The sequence below is a fragment of the Lonchura striata genome, chromosome 8 (assembly GCF_050655825.1).
Source record: "Lonchura striata isolate lonStrDom1 chromosome 8, ASM5065582v1, whole genome shotgun sequence".
Lineage (NCBI taxonomy): Eukaryota > Metazoa > Chordata > Aves > Passeriformes > Estrildidae > Lonchura > Lonchura striata.
The window spans coordinates 32,457,396-32,482,402 of NC_140710.1; the positions used below are offsets into that span (position 1 = coordinate 32,457,396).

The 25,007-nt window shown below is 39.5% G+C and overlaps 1 long non-coding RNA gene across 1 annotated transcript in view; it reads right to left on the minus strand.

The window, feature by feature from the left end:
- Positions 1-25,007, minus strand: part of LOC146766832 (uncharacterized) — a 128,963-nt gene that overhangs the window by 102,378 nt on the left and 1,578 nt on the right. The window lies entirely within an intron of this gene.

Sequence of the window (25,007 nt, forward strand, 5' to 3'; positions counted from 1 at the left end):
AAATAGCAGACCCAAATCAGGGTCTGAATTAGAATACACAAAAGATTCTAACTTTTTTTTAATCAAAAAGGAAAAAATGGGTGAAACAAAGAAATACAAAAAGATGCAAGAGGAGCAAACTATGTATTGAGGAAGCAAATAATGCAGTCAAACACTCTTTGAGATACTACACATAATATGCACACAGATTCTAAGAACTGTGAATTCTCATTACACCTGAAACGAGATCTCAGCCACTTGCAGCCAAATTATGCAATGGGTTCTTCAGAAAGGAATGCAAATTATTAAGAGCAAAATCATGCCATGTTCTGGATCCCAGGCAGTGACTTTCTGTTGACTTTCACGTGTCTGCATGTCCTTCTGAGAGCTGTGACATGGACTGGGATGTTGTGAAGTGTTCTGCAGCTGCACCTTGTGCCTTGGCTGAGCTGCACGAACCCTTCATAATGTGTGAATCCTTTGGGATGTGTGGGGCTTCTCCTGGGACCAGGATATCTGCCACAGGTCACTGGACATCCCATCCATGCCCTGCTGGTAAGCGGATGCCAGAGGGGATCCTAGAGCATCTCTGTAGGACCAGAGGCCTGTGCTTACACAGCTGAATCAAGTCTGCTTCTCAAATCTACCAGCTGAAGGTTTCACATTTGCCCGCCTTTACTCACCACTGATATTTTACAACAGCCTTTCAATACATGGTTCATCTATAAACTTATTTTTTTCTCCAGAACTACCATGACAATTATCTCAAGATTCCTGTACCTCAGATTTTGCTCAACTCAAAATAGGACACAACTATGTGGAGACCAGGACTCCTCACCGCAAGGACAATGCACCTCACAAAACTGGGAAATGGGGTAGGTCCACATTATGGAGATCACACAAATAGGGGGTTTCAACCATGGCAAACCTCCACCAATGAGCTACAGCCCTCCTTCCCAACTACAGCTCTCCAATGCCATGTCCTCTCTCTGGATGTCTGCATTAGGCGCACAGACTTGAGGGTAAGGGGGAAATCCTGAGGCTTTACATGAGGCCAGGAACAAGGCTGCAGTTCGACAATCCCACCCTCCTGTAAGTTGCAGGACCCCACAGATCCATAGCCTGTACTTCTCAGTGGGAATCGACTCAGAAGCCAAACCCTAAAAGTGGGTATCAAAGACTTGATGTGAGCATTGCAAACTGCCCAGCTGCAAGAGCATCAGCCTGAGGCACAACACCAAACCCCAGCTGGAGATTGCATTTCTGATTGCTGGCATTCCTCGTGCTCCTGAAATGCAAACTGCCCCTGCATCTGCTAGATCCTGAAGGAATGTGGTATGGCATTCAGCTTCTCATAGAATTAGTTTACTACTCCTGTCTTGGATCCTGACTTGCCTGAATCTCAAGTCTCAGGTTACTTCGTGAAAACTTGCCCCAAACATCCATCACAAGGGCTGTCACTACACACAGCATCAGCCATAGCAAATAGTTTTTCCTCCCATACCCCTCACGTGCAAGTATTGATTCCAGTAATCACCTCAGAAACAAACAGGTGAGTAAACAAGAACAAGATTTCTCAACCCCCCAAAGAAATTCTTACATACTCAATTATTTCATGGAGTTATTCCTTCCTGACACGATCTACTTTGCCTTTGAAAAGAAAAAGGGAACAGGGCTGTAACTTTACCTGCATAAATTTCAAGGAAAGAACTCCCAAAATTTGTAAAAGCAGTTTTCAGACATCTGCAATTCTTAAAGATTTATCATTCACAATACATGACCCAGTCAGTTTTTAGCAAGTCTTTCAGGAGCATGGCAGATTACATTAATTCTCAACAGCAGTAACCATTCACATCTTCTATTAATTACTTTACCAGTGAATACCTACTTAGTTTTTAATATAATAATTCAAAAAACCCTGCATTTAATGAAAAAACTTCAAAAGGACTAAATACTTAGTTTGTGAAACATCGCTCATGGTTTCTTTACTCAAAATTGTGTCTATTGCTGAAATGATCTTTTTAATAATGAAAGAGGATTTTATAACTAATACATGTAATCTCATTTCACTTCAGAGACCAGTGCATACATTACTTGTTTATGCTTCATTACCTCCTTCACACTCTCACTGTTTTTCATTTTAGCTGTACCTTTGCAACAGTTCCTGCTGGCAGGCACCTGGCTCTTGTTTACTAGAACATATTTTCTTTATATATTTATCTCAGTATCTCTGAAAATTCCTTCCCATTCTGTCTTCTATATTTTTTGCATTCTTTTTAAAAGCATATTTAACAGTCACATATTTCAGGATTTTAAAGGCTTTGATGGTTGTTTTAAATAACTCAAGAGTTATATTGTGCACATGGCATCAATTCCAGGTGAACATCCATCACAGCTCTTTTGGATGAGTTCATATGCTCTCAGGAGTAACCTGATACTACTTTAAAGACCTCTCTCCATTCTATCCCTTCAGATCCTTCCAACATCATCACATTCTCATAATCAGGCTGGGTAACGTGTCCTAAAGCACCAGTAAAACAGTGCACAGCAAAGCCCTCAGTTCAACAGCTCCTCCAACGAAATTACAGTGGGGCAGCTCTAGTGAAACTTCTGTTGCTGCTACTTTAGTATAGCAATTACTTCCCTTCAGCCCAATCTGTGCTAGAGCAGAATAAAATTACTCAGAGGATGATAAACCTGTATTGTATTTGCAATTGCAGTACACTGGATGGTTAAATGTCAGTTCACTGACATTTAAACCAGGTATTCCATCGCTAAGTCTGGAAGAGTGGGAGAAATCTACCTCGTGTCAATTGCAGAAGTAGGAAGTTGCAAAAAAAGTTACTAAGATAATTATGCTCTGTCTAGCCCTGCTTCTTTCATATACTTACAAAGTTTGGCATTGCAAAATCTTCAGGGAGTTTTTTTAGAAGATCAAACAGTGAAGATGAATTCTAGCAAAGATTTTATTTTAATGGGTAGATGTTTAACAGATTATGTTAAAATTTTGCCTCTAGCAGCTTAGCATGGAATTACTAATTATTGTGCGGTGGTGCATGAAGCTCACTGTCTAAGTGATCCAGATAGTTCTTTCACAGATCTTGAAAGAATTCTTTCAATTTTTGTACCTGCACTGAGTCTGCCAGCCATTTTGGCTATTAAAAGAGCTTTTCTACCCAGCATCCAGTGATTTGCAAGTGAAGCCAGCCAGCTGGAGTACACCCACACATGGAGGAAGGTATTAATCTACTCCACCTGCCCTTCACATAAGCAGAAGAAAGATAATTTCCATTGCCAGCCGAGAGCACTGGAAATTTCAGTAAGAGTGCATAATTCTGTATTTTTATACTAGAAAATTATTTTTAATGCATACAGCTTAAAATCAACAAAACAGTTAATCATTTAATTATACAGAGGCATTTAGAGAAGCAAACTGCACCAAACATCTAAACATAAAGCAGAAATTTAAAGTTTCCAACAGACTTTCTTCATTCCATTTTATTTGACCTTTTTTTCATTTAAAAACACAATTGATATATGTTCAACAAGCTTCAGAATTTTGATTAGGACACCACTCCTGCAAGACCAGAAATAAGAGCTAAGAAAGCAGAGAAACAAAACTATAAAAACACCTGGCTTCCCATTTAGCCTTAAACAAAACTTTCTAGTTTTTAATGTGGTAGTTTGAAATTTGCTTCTCCCTCCCAGCTTGTGCACAGTCCATGCCTGCAAATGCACCATCACACACTGCACCCATAATATCCAAGAATGATCACTTTTAGTCCAGATGTACAATAGTATCACTGAAGCAATGAAAACAGTATTTATGACCAATGATATAAAGGGGGCAATTTGAATCCAATGGAAAATACCATTACAGAAACTCAGCATTCCTTTGGTTTTCAATGAAGTAAAATTGCTTTTGGTCTGTTTTCCACTGTTGCTATTTTTAGTCTGTTTGAAGGACCATTCTTCTTTCTTTTCCTCGGCCAAAGACTTCTGTTGATGGATGTACAAAGCAGACCCACCTGGACAGGTGGAGCAGAGCCTTTTCTTAGGTGATTTTATATCTTGTAGCAATTTTATGATTTATACATCTATATTTTATTCTTGTGTCAGTCCTGCATTGGTACTGATCCATACTGATCAGGAAAGGGCATGGACAAGAAATTGCACCTGGACATGGAATGGTGGAGCAAAAGAAGAATTTCCCTGTGATACAGAAGCAAGATTTCAAAGGTAGCTTCACAAAGAGAACAACATTTAGGGAAGAAGATCAGGAAACAGACACATTTTTCCCTTTCACACTTCTCTTTTCCAGCCTCTGCAAAGCTGCATTGATTGCAACATGCCAAAAGGACCAGTTATGTCTCCCAGGTGCTTTAATATTAAGTCCAGTTGGAAGCCATTGTAGTTATTGCCGTTTAGCCCAAACTGCCCAGACAGAAGGGAATGCCAACAGCTGGACACAGCTCATGACTTCTGTCACAGAGCTGTGGGTCTTATGCTTCCCTTCCCTCTCTTTCTAGTTCATGCTTTTAAAAGTAACACTACTGCCAGAGATATGTTTGAACATCCCCAAAGGCACTTGAAAGGCCTCACCAGCTTCCAGAAAGAAATTACCCAGCACTGCTTAAAGCAGGACTACAGCTGTCACAGCAATTCTCAGGGAATTTCACATACACAAAAATGCTAACTGGACTCAAAAAATTACTCACTTCGTCAGAGCATGGACAAAAATCACAGCCTTTTTGGTGTATAAAAAGATGTGGTTATCTTAGATAAACAGTTAATTGTTTCTTAAACCATTATTTGGTTCTGTATTAGTTTCAACACAATTTTCTTGTTTCTCCTCTCATTCCTTGTTGAAGATTACATTTAAAGATATGCAACATTCCTTGCTTAGTTACAGCTCCTAACTTAGTTTTCAAATCCAGCATCTTCCATGGGAGAGTTTTACTTCAAGTATAGTTGTATCTTTACAACCAGACCATGCCTGCACAACCTGCTGCTGCAACCTTTTTGCCTATACCTGTGAGTAATATAATATAATAAAGCAAGAAAACAATTCCATCTAATGAAGATGATGTCAAAGCATTCCCAAAACTATGCCCAGAATGGCCATGTATAATAGGTACTGTCCGTGGGCAAAAAAAACACAAGCCAAAACAAAAACAACCAACCAACCAAAAACTCCAAAAAAAAAAAACACAAAAAAACCCCCAAGAAAAACAAAACAAAAAAAACACCCAAAAAACCAAAAAGAAAAGCAGTAAGCCCACACACTTCCTTTACCTTTCAAATTCTTACTTAATCAATTTCTCCATACACCAGTACATTCTCAAGGGCCTAGGGGAAAGTTTTTGTTTTCTGGTTTAGTTTATCTACTCCGCACCATTAGAAGCATCAGTCTTCAGAATAAAAAGTCCTGAATAGTCCAGCTAATTCAAGCTGATTTGCACTGTTTTGTTGCTGTGCATGCCTCTCTAGATTCTCAACATGAGTAGTCACATATTTTGCCTTATTTTTTTGTGCAGTTACTTTTACCTGCCTGGAGAAAAATCTGATATTTTATACAGTGTTCATATTTCAAGAGAGCCCATTTATCCCTGCCATCCGCTTTGAAGATCAGTGCAGCTTTATTTGTCATTACAAGTATGTAGCATATAAGATCTCAGCATGCTAAGATGGTTAGCTCAACAGCTGCTTAAATAATAGACAATTAACTGTCAAAGCATGAATAAGAACTGTTAGGCATTGCTACTAAGATTGATTTTTAATATGCTTAATATTCATACGTGTGTTATACAGTCACTACACAAATATTTATGTTAAGCAAGAAAAGCACAGGGAATGGTCTGCATTTTGTTACAACTATGTAATATTCTGCATGGCAGAAGTCTTCAAATATTATAGGCATGTTTGATGTCTCTGCTTTTAATTAAATTTTGAGGACTGTGCAGGGCTCAGTTAATGAACCAAGCCAAAACCGTTTGGAGATACTCTCCAAGCAGTCATCTAAGTCTAATTCTTAGACTTGCCCATAGACTCTCATTGAACACCTAAAATCTGTTAAATGCCACAACTTCCTTATAGGAATTCTTTCCAGTAATTGATAATAGACTCCTAAAACTCTTATAATACAATTTCTTTTTTGTTCCTCATTCCCACTTAGACAGTAATACTGCCAAAAGCTCAGCTTGGCCTTGGTTTTGTCACAGTTTAATCCATATAAGGCAGCCAGACCGAACTGTTTGGAATGAAACTTGTGTTTACCTTCCCTTTGAGAAGATTGTAGTGTGTTTGTTCAGCAAGAGGAAGGTGACATAGCTCACAGATGACATTGCCAAAGCCCTAATGGGTACACATTGCAGAATGCTCAGCAGCCAATCAAACACGTCATTCAGTTCTAACACAAATAAATACAAAGATGTGTCACTTGTGTTCTCTTTTAGTAATTCCTTGAAAAGGTGCCATTATCAGAAGTGCATCTTACCTCTGCCTTCCCAACGCTGTAGGAAATGTAGCTCTGAATAAGTTTTCTTCAGACACTTCCACATGCTGGAAACTTGCCAGCTATTACTCATAAATAAATGTATTAATACGCATATATATGTGCAAAAGGGAAAAACTTAAGTTCAAACATAAAGGAAACTCGGGAACAGTCAAAGTAGTGTTGTGTCTAAATAGCATATATTGAAATTTTCTATAAACACAGACTGAAATTCTGCTCCTCCATGAAGCATAGATACATTTTCTTGACTCTCTGAAGAAATTGAAAAGTCTTACAGAAAATGGCAGCATCAAAAAGAAATAACACTCCAAACCTATGAGCATATTAAGACAATTTAGGGCCCATATCTGAAGGGAGGAACTTGGAAGCAAAATTTTCAAAATTCCCATGCAAGTTCCCTAGATGTTTAGGGCCTTCTTTCCATTACCATTATCATTTCCATTTGGATCACTCGTCAGCTGAATATTCTGTGGATTTTTCTTCCAATTATTCCTTGCATGGCAATTGAGCCCATTTCCTCCCCCATGAAGCCCTACTGTATTTCTGACCCAGCTATTCCAGCCTTTCTCACTGCTCCTGCAAACAGTGGCACCAGAGCTCCTCTGAGAATTCCCAGCTCCTCTGAGCACTCGCACCACTGGCTGCTTGCTCTCCTAAGTGCTCCAATTGCCCATGACAAAAACCAGCTTTGTTCCATCATCATATGGGAAAGCATATTTTAGTGCCTGGAATGGAACCTGAATTCCTGGCATCGCCCCAGTTCTATCCATTGCTCTCAGAATAGACAAGGAAGAAAAAAGTAACCCACATCAAAATGACTTCAAAATGAGCCCTCAGATTTTGCTATTGCCTGTTTATATTCTGGGTACAGAAATTCTGCAAGTATAAGTTTGTTTATTAGTCAGAACTTCTCCACAAGTGCATGACACCTAGGTATTTTGTAAAAATAACTTCCCACTTAGCCTTTCATTTATGATCAATAGATATTATATCTTTTAAATTTGTAATTTGCCTTGAGGAGATGAAGGTAGAGTTTGACAGAGCCAGCAGATATCTGCACTTACAGCTTAGGTTCAATAGGAAACCAGTAAACAAAATAGGAAGGAAAATGTCTTTGAAAGGTCACTTCTCTTACTCCAGTTAGAAGAGACAACACATTCAAGAGCATGCATCTCCCTAGCATTAACAAAACACACTCTAAAGGGAGAGATGCAACTCCTTGGAGGTATTTTCAGAAGTAGTCCTTTCCTTCCCAGAGGTTACATCTTCCAAAAAGCACATAGGCTTAGCACTAGCGGATCCTAAAATAATGCCTTTCACTGCTGAAACATGCGGGTTATGATTTAAAGATAGTCATTTAAACATCCCTTTATAGGGAATATAGAACCCAGGGATCTAATTGGGCAAAAGTTGTTGCCACCAAACAATTTTCATTTAAGGAATTCCCACTCCATAGCTTTTCCCATAGTCAATCACTCTTGCATTGCTTAGAGGAAGCAGGGACAGGATAAAAAACCCAGCCAAAATATGATCTGTAAAACTAAAAGCATTCCTTATTGGTATCTCTGCACATCACTGGGAGCTCTGTCAGTAAATACAGTGGAATTTTCTATGTATGACATGTTTCACTTTTCTTTTAATGCATCCAGAGTCTTGTAAATCTCATTTTTCATCCCTGGCTCTAGTGTGTGCCATTTTTGAGAAGGTTAACCTTTGCTCTACTGTCATCAAAGATCCCTCTCCTTATGCAGATGTCTGAACAGAGCAGGTTTTCCTCATGAAACTTTGCAGAGGCTCGTGACAGCACCTCTTGAGAAATGTGCTGGTACCACAGGTTGGAGAATTAACGTATTTCACCAAAAACCTCCCAGGGGAAAAAAAAGGCAAAAAGTATGTGGCTTCTGGTGCCAGCTGGAATAAGCTGTAATGAGTAAGAGAAGTAGGACTGCAGAGTAAGAATACATCACAGTTAGTTTGAAACTTCTCAGAATATACTGTTTTATACCATATTCCAGGAATATTACCAAATAGCTGCAGCTGACTCAGTGTGCCGGTGACATGGAATAACAGTTCAGAGGAACAAAATCAAGGAATTCCAGTTTCATGAGCTAATGCTGCTGGAAAACTCAGTCACCTAACCCTTGGCAAGTTGTCAAAGTACTAAATGGCAACATACCCTCAAATAAATTGAAATTGCATAGTGCTGGCTCATCAACCCAAGAAATAAAGTATGACTATTACAAAGCAGATGTTTCAATTAATTTGTTATGATACACTGGCTTCAAAGTTGTGGTCTATTAGGCAGTAATCCAAGACAGATCCAGGATTGTTAGCATCAGACAAACAAGCTAGCATTTACAAAACATAGTTTTTCTGTAGCCCTCAAAAAATAATCAGCTTTTTCAAAATCAGATAAAATGCACGTTGCTCAGGTTGCTGGCAGTGGCTGAGGCTGTGCATAATTTCAGCTGCATGGCTTCCAGCACTCACCTCTGGAAGGCCCTCAAAAACTCCCCAGTAGTTTCCTCCAGCCCCTCCCAACACCCAGACTGATGGAAACACCCCCTCCACCCTTTCATCCATGGTGAGCCCTGTAATCCCCTTGTCAGTGGCAGAAAGATTTCTCCTGCAAGCACAAGCTCTCCATGTGATCTCAGGAGGTGAAATCACTAACAGCCAAATTTCATTAAGAAAGCATTTAAAAATACTGAAACAGTGTTAATTGAGGTTGAGTACAGACTGGGAATGACATTCATCAGTCTTGGATGCCCACTTGTGTTTCCAGGAGCCAGTCACAGGAAATAACAGGCTACCAGTCCATCCTGTGCTCATTCAAAGCCAGAGTTTGATGTCTTAAATCCCTACAATACATAGTTTTGCATTATGTCACAGAGAGCTTCCAGATCTCAAGAAAACCTCGGTGAAATGATGGTTTCACCCTTAGCTGCTGCGTGGAGGAAAAAGCTCCTGTTAAATTTGGTTACACACAGCTGAACAGAAGGGAGCTGAAACAGCCAGGAATCTGTTATTTTAAATGGACCTGAAAAACAAATGGAGAACTTTGGGGGTTCAAGCCATCAGTGTCCAAGCAACAGGCTTTAATATTATTTTCCTTTCAACTCTAGAAAACAAATTTCACCACAAGAGCTAAGAAATCTTTACCAACAGCAGCTCAGATACTGCTGATTTATATCAAAACCAAGAAGACTAGTGAAATTGCCGTTTTCTTCTTTCAAAATAAAGCTAAGGACAGCTTCTGATAAGGAGAAAACATTAATATACTAAGTGCCTGTAGCCAAGGCAACTGAAGGGCTCAGCTGAGCAAAGATTTTCACTTCTGATAAGAATGTAAGCAAGTAATGAAGACATCCATAAGAATGTTGCCTAGTGGATACGTTTATGCCAGAGAAGAATAACACAGGAAATCAAAGTTACTTATCTTGCTTTTAGCAGGGAAGGAAAGGCAAGAAAGCTGAGGTTCATCAGGTACATCTCTAATTGCCATGTATCTCCAAGTGATACTTGCCCATAGTAAGTTGTTCCATTACTTATCATGCGGATCTGGTGAATGGTCTCACGCTGTTATGCCAAGCTTCAAATCCTTATATCATCGAGTCCCTCCAAAGTGGGAAAAAAAAAAAGAGCATTACATGGCATCATCACGCTCATTTAGAAGCACAGGTCAGATTACAGGTGTAATTGAAATAAATCCATCCTCACAAGTTTAATCTCAGGGATGCTGAACCACATGAATTCTCCATCAGAGGCTTTAGACAAGATGTAAATATTACCCCAGTTATCTCCTCATCATGCACAGCACACCATGGGGGTGTTCTGTCGCTTCCATCAGATACAGGCCAAAGCCTTACCCAAAAGCAACTGAGGGCAAAGTTAGTTAAATGAAGAACAAACTTTGCATTTCCAGGCAATCCTACATGAATTACAATACTTGGAACAGAAAACCCAACAACAAAAGTGAAATGGGCAACATGTACTTGCCTCTGTAATTGGAATAAGAGAGATTAAAATGTCTACCCACTGTGCAAGTAAAAGATCAAAGCAAACACCATTGCTTCCTAGTTCCCAGGAGGTGGGTTTTGCTTTTTTCTTGTTTTGTTTGTTTAAATAAAGTGTTGTTTATTCATTCTCCCATCTTTCAATAGAGCCATGAATGTCCCCAGTCAATGAGGCATGATTCCTCCTAGGGTACTTGGAAAAGTACTGCACATTTAAAGAACTCTGTCACACACATTTATTAATGGTTTCCTTAGAACACCATCCATGTGATCCCTCTCAGGTTTTCTGTTTGGCTTTTTTTTTTGCTTTCCCTGAAGCCTGGACTGCAGCAGAAAGAGCACTTGCTACCTGGTGACACCCATCAAGCTTAACCATTCAGAAAACCTCTTACTAGGGAAAGGAACAAGCTGATAGCTTCTGCAATATGATGTAAAATAATGCAGGATTTATGATGTAAAAATTACACCCAACTCCACATTGGAGTTCTTCCTGAGCATTGCATCCTCAGGAAAACTCTGCTGTGTAAATTTTTGCCTATTTTCTCCTGTGAAAAATCCCAGCAGCCCAGCTGCAGCTTGTGGCCCTAAGGCAGACAAAGCCCCCTGAATAAGAGACATCCACCTCACTTTCTTGCCCAGAAATACCCCAGGAGGAGCAGGAGCTGGGAAAGACAGGGCCTTGACTACTCTGCCCAAGCTACAATGTGTGTCAGATTAAGACACCAAAACCACAGTAAAATTGAAATAAGACAAGAGTTGGGGTTTTCTCCTGCAATCAATTGATTTTGGTTACATTGAAAACCATGTTTTCCTTCTAGCTCTGAAAATAAAGACTTAAAAATATATTTGAAGATATTTTAGAAAAGGAATATTTGTTTGAAAGCGTGACTGATGCCATTAAGAGAGACATAATTAAGAGATAAATATGTTTTAGCCACCTTGACCCAGGACATAGTACTAACAGCCACTACTAATCTAAATCCTTCTGAAACATAAAATCTAAGGAATTTAGAGATTTTAGAGGAGCTAAGATTTTAGTTAGAGATAAGCCTTACTAGAGGTAATTAAAATAAATGAGTAGGCCTTGATGAAGTTAAGAGTTAGTAGTTAGCTACTAATTGATTGCTTGTCAACGCAATGTTTAGTTAGCTGGGTTTATAATGAAGAATACACAAACTGACAAATAGCTTTTAGGAACATAAGACAATTGTGGGTCTCCTCTGTTCTGAAACCAATTGAAGACAAGGAATGGGAGTTCTACAAAGAGTTCATTTGTCATATTTGCATTGAAAAGGTAGAAAGGTCAGAATGAGGAAGACTTCATTGACTTCCTCATTTTGGGACCCATCCCCATGAAAGGGACCACCGACCCATTTCAAGGGAAAAACCATGCATGCTGAATAGATTTTGGAGTGATTAGCATATGAAGCGAGGAATGGAATGGACCAAAATTATGAATATGTATTTGTATTTTGGGTATTCAATACTTGTATGGATAAAAAGACTCTATAATCACCTGGAAGGCAGTGTGTTACTTGGGAGTGATCCCGCACGCTGCCCGGTGTTAAATAAACACACACTTTCTAACTTTAAACTGTTAGAGAGTTTTTGTCTGTCACAGCTGGATATCAGTACTAGATCAATACGCATATTTCTTTAATAATTCACTTCCAGACTCCTGGCAGATTAAGGATACTTGGGTTTTATGTTGTAAACAAAGAAATTAAAGGCAGTTTATGAGAGAACTTGTACACAAATCCACACATAGAGAGCAGGATGGAATGGCAAGCCTAGTCACCAGAAGGAGAGTAAATCCAGCATTGGCTTCCCAGTAATGTGGTCCTAACAAGCAAAGATGTACCAACTGTAGGTCACAGAGATCTTGCCAGATGTAACACACAAAAAAATCTCACAAACACAAAACTTACTCCAGCTTACCAACATTGCTTTTCTGTCAATGCCAGAAGTACAAAATCATGCAGAACAAATTCAAATTTGCTTGCAGATTTATAATGGATACATTAATTCTCCATGGCACTTACTTTTTTGCCCTTTTTCTTTACAGATATTTCTGCAAAAAATTATAACTATGCAAAACGTTAACTAATGAAACAAGTGCCAAATTCCCTCAAGGAAAGTTAATGAGAAGGGGCAATTGAGTAAGCCCAGGTAGGTTTCTGTGACATAAAACAAAACCACAACCTCCTTTTGTATATATTTATAGTACCAAAAAAATGTTTCATCTACATCCCCTTTTTATAATTCTTTCCAATAAAATGTTACAGATTAAAGTACAGAAATGCACTCCAACATCAATTTTCTTAAATAAAAAACTTAGTGAAAAAAAGTCAGCATTTTCATTGGTGATTTTTCACAACTAAGGGCCCTCATACTTCTAAATAGCATATCCCAATGACTTTTTTTTAACCTTGTAATATGCAAAAGGATTTTCAAAGTCACAAACCCCAATTTTTATGCAAGAAAATATGTGGTGTAACCTGTTTTGTTTTCCTTCTCTCCTCTCCTTTATGGCTACATAATGCAAACACTAAACACAAAGAACGACAGAAATAAAGAACACGCAACATGGCTTGCTCACATTGGTAGGTGGTGCACTTTTTGGATAAATGTGACTTATTTCAGTGGAAAATTGTCAGAATCTCTGGTATTGATGATTCTGAGATTGTAGAAAGTCTCTGAGCCCCACAGCCAAAGCAGAAGCCATAATTGGTCTGTGCTGGTTTCAAGGTTGTTTATTCTGTTTATCTCTACCATGTTCTGCTGCCCTGCCCAGCTCTGTCCTGCAGGGCAGCGTGTGGGGCTCTGCCCTCAGTGGGATGTTACAAACATTAAATACCAGAAACTCCATGGGCTGCATTTACAATAACGTGCCAATATCTGTCACCTACGTTGGACAGTGTGTGCCCAGCCTGAACCAACAGAAAAATGCCAACACCACAGTGAAACATGGAGGGCATGAAGAAGGAGAAAAAGGACAAGACACACCCAATTTCCTCCATCTTGTTCCCTTTGGACCCCTTATCTAGAATACTAAAATTCTACTTTTCCACCTGTGTCACACTAATTATCACTTATATCAAACACTCAGAGCTTGTAATTCATGCTGTAACACTGAAAACTCTTTTCCATGGACAGAGATCACAGACAGTGTCTCTAGGGACTCTGTCCATGGGGGTTCCTGACCCCCTTCCAGGGTTCCAGACCTTCCAGGGCAGCCAGAGGGATGCCCTGGACTCCCACAGAAAACCTGACTTAGCTGTTGTGATGTACAAATTTCAAGACAATCAAGCCTGGAAAGCAGAGCTGAAAATGTAAGAAACAAAAATATTAATGGCATTCTTCCCAAAGGCAGATGCTCCGACTGTGCAAAGATGTTGCAGAAATAACAAATCACACAGGGACATAACATTCCCACTGCCTTGTGATGAATTTAATAGTATCTGTAGCAAACCCATCCCTAATTCAGTCTAAAGCAGGCATTGCATTTTATGTTAGGCATCATTGCATGTAGACTACAACGCAATCAAAATGCTCTTAAGTGAGACCCTTCCAGATTCTGGATTAAATTTTATTAGATGATAAAAGTGAAGAACCAACATTTTCCCTGGCTTTGTTTTTTGTTATTTCTGGTTTTGACAGGGTCCAGGTAAACAGCTTCAGAAACATAAGACCTTCCACAGGTAAGCAGTCAGTGCAGCTCACTAAGAGCCAAGGAGCAAAGGGCACTTCTAGGAGCTTCTAGAGCAGGTCTGGGCTCAGATCTGCTGTTCTGCTGAACATCCCTGGGTGCAGGGCACACAGCAGAATGCAACACATGTAGAACTTGGCTAAAAGCTCTTTCCCCAGAAACAGCACAAAGACAAGTTTAAAACAGGTCTGTACAGTGCTGGAAAATGCTGCTAACCAGACTGAAAGTATCAGCTTTGTAAATCCTCCTGAACTCAATTAGCTAATTAATTAACTTATTAATTATCTTTAATAAGTTACTGATCAATGAGTACCTCCTGACTCCCTGGTAGTAGCTCAAATCCATACCCCTGCCCACCAGGTTAATTTCTCAGTGGTTATGGGAAGCATTACAATTAATTTTTTGTTAAAAGAGAATAAAGATGCAGAAGGGAAACAGAACTGGTAAGAGATAGCTTTTGCATGCTCTAGCTGGACATACCTTAGCCTTCTATTGAGCCTACAGATTGTACTGAGCCTTAAATATTGAACCTTAGAGTACTTTGCAAGCAGAAAGAAGCTTGACTGGCTCATTACCAAAGTAGACACAAGTTCTTGCCTATACTAGAAGATGTACAAGTTATAAAGCAACAGCTAAAGACGGACTCATGGCCCTTTAGCAGGGCCCTTCCCAGAGGCCTGTGTAAAGCCCTTTGCCAGTAGCTCAGCACATTGGCAGACCCAGGTGATTTCTACCTGCTACCAGTGCTACTTTTCCAGGCACTGGAATACCCACATCAATGTCACCTTACTGCTCCCTAGATTTTGCTCCTCTGAACCTCCAATGGGCTGAACTGGGTTCACAAGCTTTGTTATAAGTACAGCTTCTCTCAGGGTTGAGGGACGTGACATCCACCTGGGGTAGAGGAAACAAAAATCAGGTTCTGTTTTTACTTCTCCCTGAATGGGTTCAAGCTCACACTAGGGAACTTTGAATGATTATTCAATTGATCACCTACTTTAGCTATTTACTTAAATTGTATTTTGCTACTCAACATATTTACTTAAAGCCATGGAACTCACCTGCAGGCTTTATACCCAGCCTTCTGTACTGGAGGAGCTTCCTGTAGGAATGCTTCAAGCTCAACTGCTCAGATGATTTGATGCAAATATTCTCTTAGTGAATTAGAAAAGTAATTCAGTACAGCTTTCAAATTTTAAGACACTCTGCTATATATTTTTTCAATGGCTTAAATTAACCCTTTACATTAAAACCTACAAAATTTCTTATTTTCCAAATACATCACCCATCTACCACACAAAACTTCCTGTAACTTCAGCATCTTTATATAACAGCAGTTAATTGCTCAATTAGCAGCTATCAAATCACCTGTTTACCATTTAGGGCAGCCCAAAACCGATAGGGAATGAAGACTGTGAGCAGGAGTAGCTGCTAAATGAGCTTTTTAACCTCGCCTGCTGTGGGGTTAAATTGATTCCAAATTAGATTACCCTTACTCAAACTACCTATACAGCGAATTTTGGATGTCAGGACATCCTCACAAAATTATGGCATATTTTTCCTGGTATTTCCTGTCTATGGTGTTCTCCAACATATATTTCTGTCTAGTTTGAAGAACTGCCTTTCATTTGCAAGTACATATCCTTGGTGTTAAAATAAGAAAATATGGTGTTAAACTTGGGTTTGCAAGACCCCTTGACATAACAAAGTACTTGGAATACTAGAGAAACCTGAACAAGCCCTTACAGTAGGGACCATTAACTAAAGGAAAATTGCCTGCTTGCAGTCTCTCCAGGAGAACAGCTCTCTCCTCTTCTTATAAAGCAGCTGAGCAATCTGTAGTAATCTGTTAGTTGCTATTGCAATGATTTGTAGTCACTTCTCTACTGATTTGTAATCACTATCAGCAAAAGTAGAGAAGTATTACAGAGCCTGCCAATTAATTCAGCACAAATTTTTAGTAAAGATGGACTGGTAGAAAGCCCTGGCCAAATTCCTTTTCAGTTCAGAGACAATATGGAGCAGGAGGTTAAAATGTGATGATCTGAGCCTGTCCTTTTCTTTATACAAATTTTATCACAGGACAGCCATCACAAATCCTGTCTGGAGAATCCATCAAGTACCAATGGTTTATACACCATTCAAGAAAACTGTGCCAAACTTCTCCAAAAACCGGCTGCCAAAAGTTAGATTCTTGTCTGTGTTTATAGTTGTATGACCCATATTTGATTAGCTCCAATGGGTTTTGGTTTAGAGGCAGGAGTCACAGTTGCGCAAGGTTTTAATTGGATGTTTGGTCACTCTGCTCTTTCCTGAATTCCAGCCATTTCCTTGCATGCTCATACACAAAGTTAGAAGCTTTTAGGGAGGCAGAGTGAAACATAAACCTCTCCCAGCTAACAACAAATAACTAAACCCCTAATATAGCATAAGAAATCATTTCAGCGGAAGCAGCTCTTTGCCAAAAAACTGGAGTTTAGCAGCTAACTGACAAGTGTACACATGGTTGAGTCAATACTGGCTGGTAATAAAGCAATTTTAAAGAGCTGCTGGATTTTCACATCACATGTGCCTATGCTGGTATGTCTTGCCAAATAGTAATATAGTTTTGTCTAAAAATGGTGTATTAATTTCCAGTAACAGTAGTACATCCTCAATATCAGTTTAAGAAAGGGGATGGAACAAAAAGTGCATCTGATGCCCATGCAAATATTTTCTTTCCAATTCCAATTAATCTCTAAAATACGCCTTGTTGACTAAATTTTAGCATCAGGCTAAGAAACAGTCTGAACTTACAAGACAACATGAGATAACACTAATTTTCATAAATTTTGTGGTTCAGTACATTCAGTTTGTACTGCAGCTTTTTCAGATTTATTGAAATTTCTGCTCAGCTCAAGAGTGTCCTACACAAAGGAACTGTCTCACCTACAGTCTGAACTCAATGGAGATGGACAGACAGAATTTTGTATACTCTATCATGCTTATTTTTCACTTAATCCAGTCTTCAGTATTTTTAGCATTTATAGTATTTTGTGCAAATCACAAATACTGCCCCTATTCCTTAAGTTCCTTTTTATCTCACAAAAGGAAGGGAAAATGTTTCTGTGGAGAAAAAAAGAAATTCCTTTGCAAGAGCACACAGCCTGTGGGAAATCAGGACTCCTGTACGACTAACCAATATGATTAAGCAGAAGCTGTTTATTGTTTACATTACACAGTTATTTATACATTCTAAGCCTACTGCACACACTGATCACACAGTTCTTATTGGTGCCATTGCTTTTCCATGCATTCTGTATCCACATCTCAGAATATGTGATTGGTTACAGTCCAGGTGGCTCACAGCTCTCTGTTATCTCCTTCTTGTGATCTGGGAATTCAGTTTCTTACCTTCTTTCTTACTTGAGCACAGTTTATATCTTAGTAACCTTCAGGAATATCAGAGAGCCCTGAGAAAATTCTGATAAGAACATTTACAAGTGAAATGGCTGGTGCACCCTGTAGTCTAAGTTGTTCAGATACATTGCTACATGAGACCTACAGCCCTCTTTTTATATGTACAGCTCAAAACTCTGCAGCAAACCCTGGCTGTAAGCATGGGCATTATAAAACTAACCAATCCATCCTCAAAGGAGCTGCTTGCCAAATTTACTAGACCAAAACCAGCCTCCCATTTCCTATTCCACTCTAAACATGTACACGCTTGGGAAGAAGTTATAGCACTCTGCAGCCCACATTTTAACCAGCATCTTTCCTGATCTCCTCAAAGTCTCTTTTCCTTTTTCTACCTCTTACATTTTTGCTGCTACCATTCTGCTGTCTTGCAGTTATGTTCCCAAAATAAATTACCTACAGATTTTATCTTTCCCCTATTAGAAGAAGGACCATTTTGTGTTCTGCTACTTAACCTATTCTTTCAGCTTTCCTTTCCTATTGAAGGGATTACTCAGCTGATAATGAAACAACTGCTAAAACCTCACAGCCTAAGCCAGGAATTTTAGTTTTTCTTGATCTGATATGCTGCACATCTTGACAGCATCTTGGGTGCTGGCAGCCGAGTTCTCATCCCTGCAGACAGCTTAAGGCAGGAACTGCTATATTCATCCAGAGAATGAGGTCTCTGCTCTTCAGCTGCATTTTAAGGACTTTTTTCAAAGACTTTGACAGGACTGCAGCAGTTCCATGCTCTTGTCATGAGTTTGCTAGTAAAACTAGTCACACATGCTAGAGGAATTCACCCAGACCTTGAATGCATCCTTCTGTGTAAGATTCTTAGTCTCATCCCTATGAAATGAGGATTAAATAAACATTTTGGTTAATAATGAAAAATATTAATTTTATGCAATGTAACATTTATCATGTCCAAAAAGCTTTCCCTTCAGAAAGGAAGATGTCTCAGACACTGAGCCTAGAGCTGTATGAAGAAAACAAGACAATGACTCCTCATAATATTTCCTTTCCTTCCCCTGTTTACAAACTACACAGATGTTAAGTGGGGCCATCTTAAATCTTCTGGTCAACACTGTGATTTTGCACAAAAGTGTATTACCTTCCCATTTTAGACAACTATCCGAAACTAAACTAAACTAAACTAAGCTTTTAGTCTTCAACTCTACTCCAGTATCAGAGGGCTGTTATTCAAAAAACATCTCACTGGAAAAGGGTTTTATAAAGCCTCTTCTGTCTGGTTATGAGAAGAACTGATATTCTGGACACAGAATGTTTCCTAGAATAACCACACAATCATATAGGTGAAATGGAAGACAAATGTTTTGGAAATAAGACAACAGAGAACTGTTGTCTTATTAATAAGACAACTGAGAACTGGAAATCCAGTCCTTGAGGTTGGCTCATGTTAGGAGAAGGCCCTCCTGGATTTCTGAAGCAACTTTGCCACTAATATGTAATAACTCTAAGCAGCAAAGTTGTACAGCAAGATAGGCTCGACTGTTAGCGATCCTGCACAATAAGAAAATTACACATGACAGAAGCAGTGCATTTTTGAATTTTCAGCGTCCCCATGATACCCATTTACAGCAAAACAACTCCCATGTTTATACCACCACAGCAAAGTGAAAATACATAGTCAGTAGAAACCAGATTATACAGTGCTGTTTATACTCTTGCAGTCACTGAAAACTTTCCTGCACTAATATCTGCAGGCAGTTGTTGATACCTTCTGAGACACTTGCTGCCTTTTTAAAATTAGGAAGCAATAATTCTAGAGGACTGATCATATTCTTACAACTTTTACACACATCCCACAAAGCTGGCACTTCCACAAAATATTGGGTAGCAAATTTGGTGTCAAGTTGTTATTCTAATGAGGAATTTCTATTAAAAAAAAAAAAAAAAACAACAAAAACCAGACAAGGAGTTGATCCAGTTGTAGCAATTCTCACAATGTTAGACTGAGCCTGGAGATGAAAGAGCACCCTCACTGCCTGGTTAGAGAAGGGATATTTTTCAGGTCATTCTTAGAATATATTTGGAGAAAAGGAGTTAAAACAACACTCTTGCTATTATTTCTTGCTTCTTTCCCATCAAACTTTCAAGAAGAAACTTTGCTGGAAAATGAGCTCTGGCTGCCTTCCTTTTCTTGCTATTTTAAACCTACCTGTGATCAATCCTTTCGATACTGCACTGCAAGAGACAAGAACATTTAATTCAAGCAGTCCTAAGAGCCTTTAAATATCATATTGGGAAGTTTGTTTTCCACCTTTTAAATATGAGATTTGATTATTTTAGCATCTTCCTCCAATGAGACTCCTTATCTCTTTTTGATTTTGGAATGCATGCTATCAAAATAATATGAATGTTCTACAAAGTATCTTCTAAAAATGTAAGATTTATGTGCTTCTTGGAGCTTATGCCTCTCCTGTTCCTTTCCAGGGACTGCAGGAATGTGAGAGCTTTAGAACTGAAATCTTCACTGCACATCTGGATTGCTTTTATTTTTAACAAGCACCCCAAATACAACTTGTTGTGCCCTGTGTATAATAAACATTATAATAAACTAGCACTAAAACTAAGGCACTGCCACTGCAGCCTGACCACAACAGGACCCATGACAAGCTCAAACCCTGCACCAGAGAGGGGATGTGCTGTTGAAGCCCCTGCTTTCTGAAATGCACCCGTAATCCTGTGTGTAGTGCTCAGCCCATATAACATTCACACAACATTCCTTTCATATTTGACCCTGTTAGCCAAGCCTTTGGGCCATGCCAAGTCCTTCAATAATATTTACAGCCCATCCGCAGCTCCATCTCTTAATAAAATGCAGCTGAGATCACCACCACCACCTGCTCTGGCAGCTTTGCTGGACAGCCAGAATCCATCTAAGCAGTGTCACCTGCCTGTGCTGACCCCTCTGCTCAGCCCCAGCTGAGCCTGACAGCTGCTCTTGGAACATCTGTATAGGCTGCACTGCACTAGGATTCCTGCCACAGCACTTCCAACGTGGTGCTTTATTCCCAAGAGCTAGTTTGTTATCTTGGAAAAAAAGTCAATATATAGGACAAATGAATCAGAAACACAGGCATATTTTTATTTGAAGGTTAAAACCTGGCCATTTCAAAAGTACTCTAAACTGTGCCAAGTGTATTTTAATAGTGCACATAATGAAAAGAAAAAAAGAGTATTTAATGTCATCTGTATCCATGGTGAAATTTGCTCATCAGAAATATGGAAATATGGAATATGGTGTTTTCTGCTTGTAAAGGAAAGAAATAATAACCAGCTTCTCCAATGTCCATCAGTTCAGGGTTAAAAGGAAATGTTTCACAGGGCAGAGAAATTTTTTGAAATGTTTCCTTAATCCAGATGCAATGTTGGACTTCTTTTTTCTTTCAATAATTACAGAGTTCCAAGGAAGACAAAGGGAAAAGTCATGATTCCAGAGGCAGACTAAACATTGTGCCATGGGACCACTGCCAATCTTTCAACCCAACTCTTTTATTTATTGTTACAAAGCACACTTCTGAAAACTAGCTTCATTCTTATTGCATCGATTATCACCAAAAAGGAGAAGTCACTCGATCAACAAAATACCTATTTTTCCTTCTAAATGTCTGTCTCTCAGAATATAATTGGTAGGTGTCCCAAACTCCAGGCAAGGAATTTGCACAGGAGTAATCTCTTCATTTCTTAGGGTGTAATGTCATCCAGCAGAGGCAGTGCAAGACATAAAGATGTACTGACAGGAGCTTTACCCTGAACTGAACCCTCTTCTCATTAGTCCTCTCAGGTCAGATGCAGTGACTGGGAAAGGGACAAGAGCACCAGTATGTCACTGGAGTAGACAGCTGAATCACACCCAGAGGCTACATGAAGGTCAGACCCGGAGAAGCAAGACCATCCCCTGCAGAAACAAATCACCATTTGGTCTGTTTAGCTGTCAGGTGAAACCCCAGCCCTCCACATACCTTTTTCAGATGCTCAGGGGGTAAGGCTGAGCTGGCCTCTTACAGCAGGAACATCTGGGAGTTATAGAGGCTGAAATGGCTCATGTTTGAAATCACAAAAGGTTGTTCCATTGCATAACAGAAACATGGTTCTATAAACATATTTTTTCTCTTTTGCAAAGATTAATTGTCAAGCAATTGCCCCATTTTTCTTCTTCCTTCCTTATTAGTACAGTAGTTTTCATATGGGAAAGACAAATATGAATCCAAACTTTCCACGTCAGAGTAAATTAGTCCTTACAGCGTGATAAACAAACGTAAGTGACTTCTTTGTTTCTCCTTGAGGTAAAATCTTGCCTTGCCTTCCAGGAATGGCAAGTCCATGGCTGACATGTCTTCCAATCTTTTTCCCTGGAATATGACTTGCTGAGCTCAGCATTTTCATTGCCTTATATGTTGCAAAGCTCTGACATCCATGACACAAAGATATAAATTACCAAGCACAAAATAAATCTCTCTGATGGAGAACCTGTACACCTCAGAGCCAAAAAAGTTACGAAAGAAGAACACAGAGTTATTTGTTCCTGCCCTGTCATTCCAGCAATACTCATGGTTGTAAAAGCAGTAAAACACTCAGCTAAAGTTGGCCTTTTAGAAAACAGTCAAAATCACCCAAACCTATGATGTGCCTTTAGGCACGATCCCATGGTTTTCTAAGAGGAGTGTTTGATAAAAAATGAGGTACTTAAAGTCATGAGCAGATTTGGCAAAGAGGAAATGCAGCAGCCTGGTGTTGCAAGGTGCCTTCCTGGCACGTCCCTGTTTGCCCTGCTGTCACCTCCTTCCCCCATGAGGTGCCATGGCAGTGCTTTTTCCTCTTCTCAGACAGCTGCTGATGCTTTTTCTTTTCACTTTTCGGCCCCTGTCTCCTCACAAGTAGCATGAATCATTAGATTTGATATGTGCCATAAACTATGACACTCACTAATAGATTTTTTGCATAGGCACCTTCCTCAACATCCTTTGTGCCAAAAGTCCTGTTTCATAAACAAAATAAGGGTGAAGCTTAGCATATGCCATTAGATATTAGTGCCCTGCTAAGGCAGGAATAATCCAAGGTCAGCTGGCAACATTTCAGAAAAACACTGAAAATCCCTCTTGATGTCCAAATCAATAAACAAGAACCTACTGACATTTTTCTTGCAGGAGAAAAAAAACATCTGCTGTATTTTCTCTAAGGGCTTCTCTTGCCTCCAGGGTCTTTGTATATTAATGCAGCTGCCTGGAAGATTTTCTGTGCAGCCTGCAAAATATTTCAAACATATGAAAAAATATCATCTGCAATGGTAGACTTTAACAGCCAACAGAGTCAGCTGATGTGGCTGGAAGGGCAGATATGGTCACTGGCTTCAAGCCCACCCAGGAGTCACTGAAAATCCAGCAGAGGAAGTTGGTAAGAGCTCACCTCTGTATCATCTGCCTGGTGACTGCCAGAGAATGTGGCAAAGGGGAGGAATGGCCTGGGCACAGCACAAAAGACATTCTTATTGAGATTACATATCCTAGCGAGATGTTATACTTTGAAACAATCAGCCTTCTCTACCAGAAAACCAATCAGCTGGAACACCTCCAAACAGCTCCAGTATCCAGCTGAGTCATTCATGTTATGCTATCTATCTTCCAGCTAATTACCTCCAGCTAAGACAACACATTGAGATTTTCTACTTCTGCAGGTAGCATCTCTTGGTGAGCTATACACAAACTGCCAAAAACAGGATGTCTGTCAGCAGCTGCTGTGGACTGTAATCATCCCCTGCTGCTTATTAAACACAGGCTCCTAAGCCAGCCATTAGATGTGGTTTTGTTTCTTGTAAAATATCAACTTCATTTTCTCACCTCTTTTATTTTTAACTGATAAACATTTTACAAGTGACAGGATACTAAATAATTTTGCTTATCTGATTTTATCTATGCCTCATCTTCTAAGCATACTTAGAACATCTTTCTAATTTTACCCTGGCTCAAAGTCCTTGGCACTTAAAATCTCTCTTTTGGCTCAGCTGACAGGACAAACTGGACCTGATTATTTATACAGCTGTGTGAATGTTCATGGTCCTATTTAACCAAATAAAGCATAGGGTCTGAGTCTAGCAAAATCTTGCACACATACAAGTTCCTTACTTGTAGAGTTTTCAAGGGTAAATGCTTTTTTAAGCCCTAATTTTATGGTGGTCTGAGCAATAAATAAAACTTATAAGGGCACAGAAAATGCCACAGTGGGCAGAGCACTGCCTTCTCTAGCTCTGCAGTCAGTCTCCAGTCATGGTGAAGTAAGCAGGTAGGGAAAACACAAAAATCCAATTGTTTTTTTGCTCTGTTCCCCTCACAGTGGTTCTGCATTCACACCCATTACAATAGGGATTTAGGGATTTTAGAGTATCCCCATCCTTTTCAGCATCTCTTTGTGGATCTGTTGTCCATGAATTTACTTGAGCCCAGTGACTGGCCCATCCCCGCAGCCCCCCATGGAAGCCAGTTCCAGATGGTCACTACCTGCTAGCTGAAGACAGGTTTGCTTTTATTCTAATTGCTCTCTTATTGCTTGTATCAAGTGATACCCTAAATATAGTTTCATCTCTTTGGTCATTGTAATTTCCCTTTGCTCTGTCTCCTTCCTCATGTTGGATAAGACCAAAACAACTGTTCTTTGGTACCTGTTTACAGACCTATTGCCCATGAACATCCCAGCCCACTCCCAGCAAGAACTAAGCCAAGAAATAACAAAAAAACATGGAAGATTTACTATCACCACATTTTTTCTAGTGACTCTAAACAGGACATTCCAAAAAGGGCAGCAATTAAATGTCAAACACTAATTACCTGGTAATGTTTTTTGTCTTGCATCTTGAGCACTCGCAACATTTCTTGAGCACATGTACATTCAACTACTGACTAAAATCTGGTTAGGAAAAATGAAAAAAGGCAACAGGAGCAAAAGTAATGCTTCAGTAGTTAAAAAAATGCATATGGAAATGCATGTCTAGAAAAAGAAGAGTGCCTTAGTGCAGTCCTGAGAATGGCATTGGAGTGAAAAAGGAGCTGGCAGAAAAGAAGCTCTATTTATCCAGGAGCTGATGAAAACTCAGCCTGGTTATGACTGAGCAAAGGCTGACTGTGGCAAAGTAAACAACACAAATGGATAGCTCTACCTACAGAGGATTCCACCTCAAAATGGTTACAGAAAAAGAATCACTGAAGGCTCTCAATCTCTCTCTCCCTAAAACTACCCTAAATTCCAAAGAGTACAAAATGCTATTATCACACTCTGAAAACATTCCAGGTCAAACTGAACTTGGCTGTAGATGAGGATAATTTCACATGCA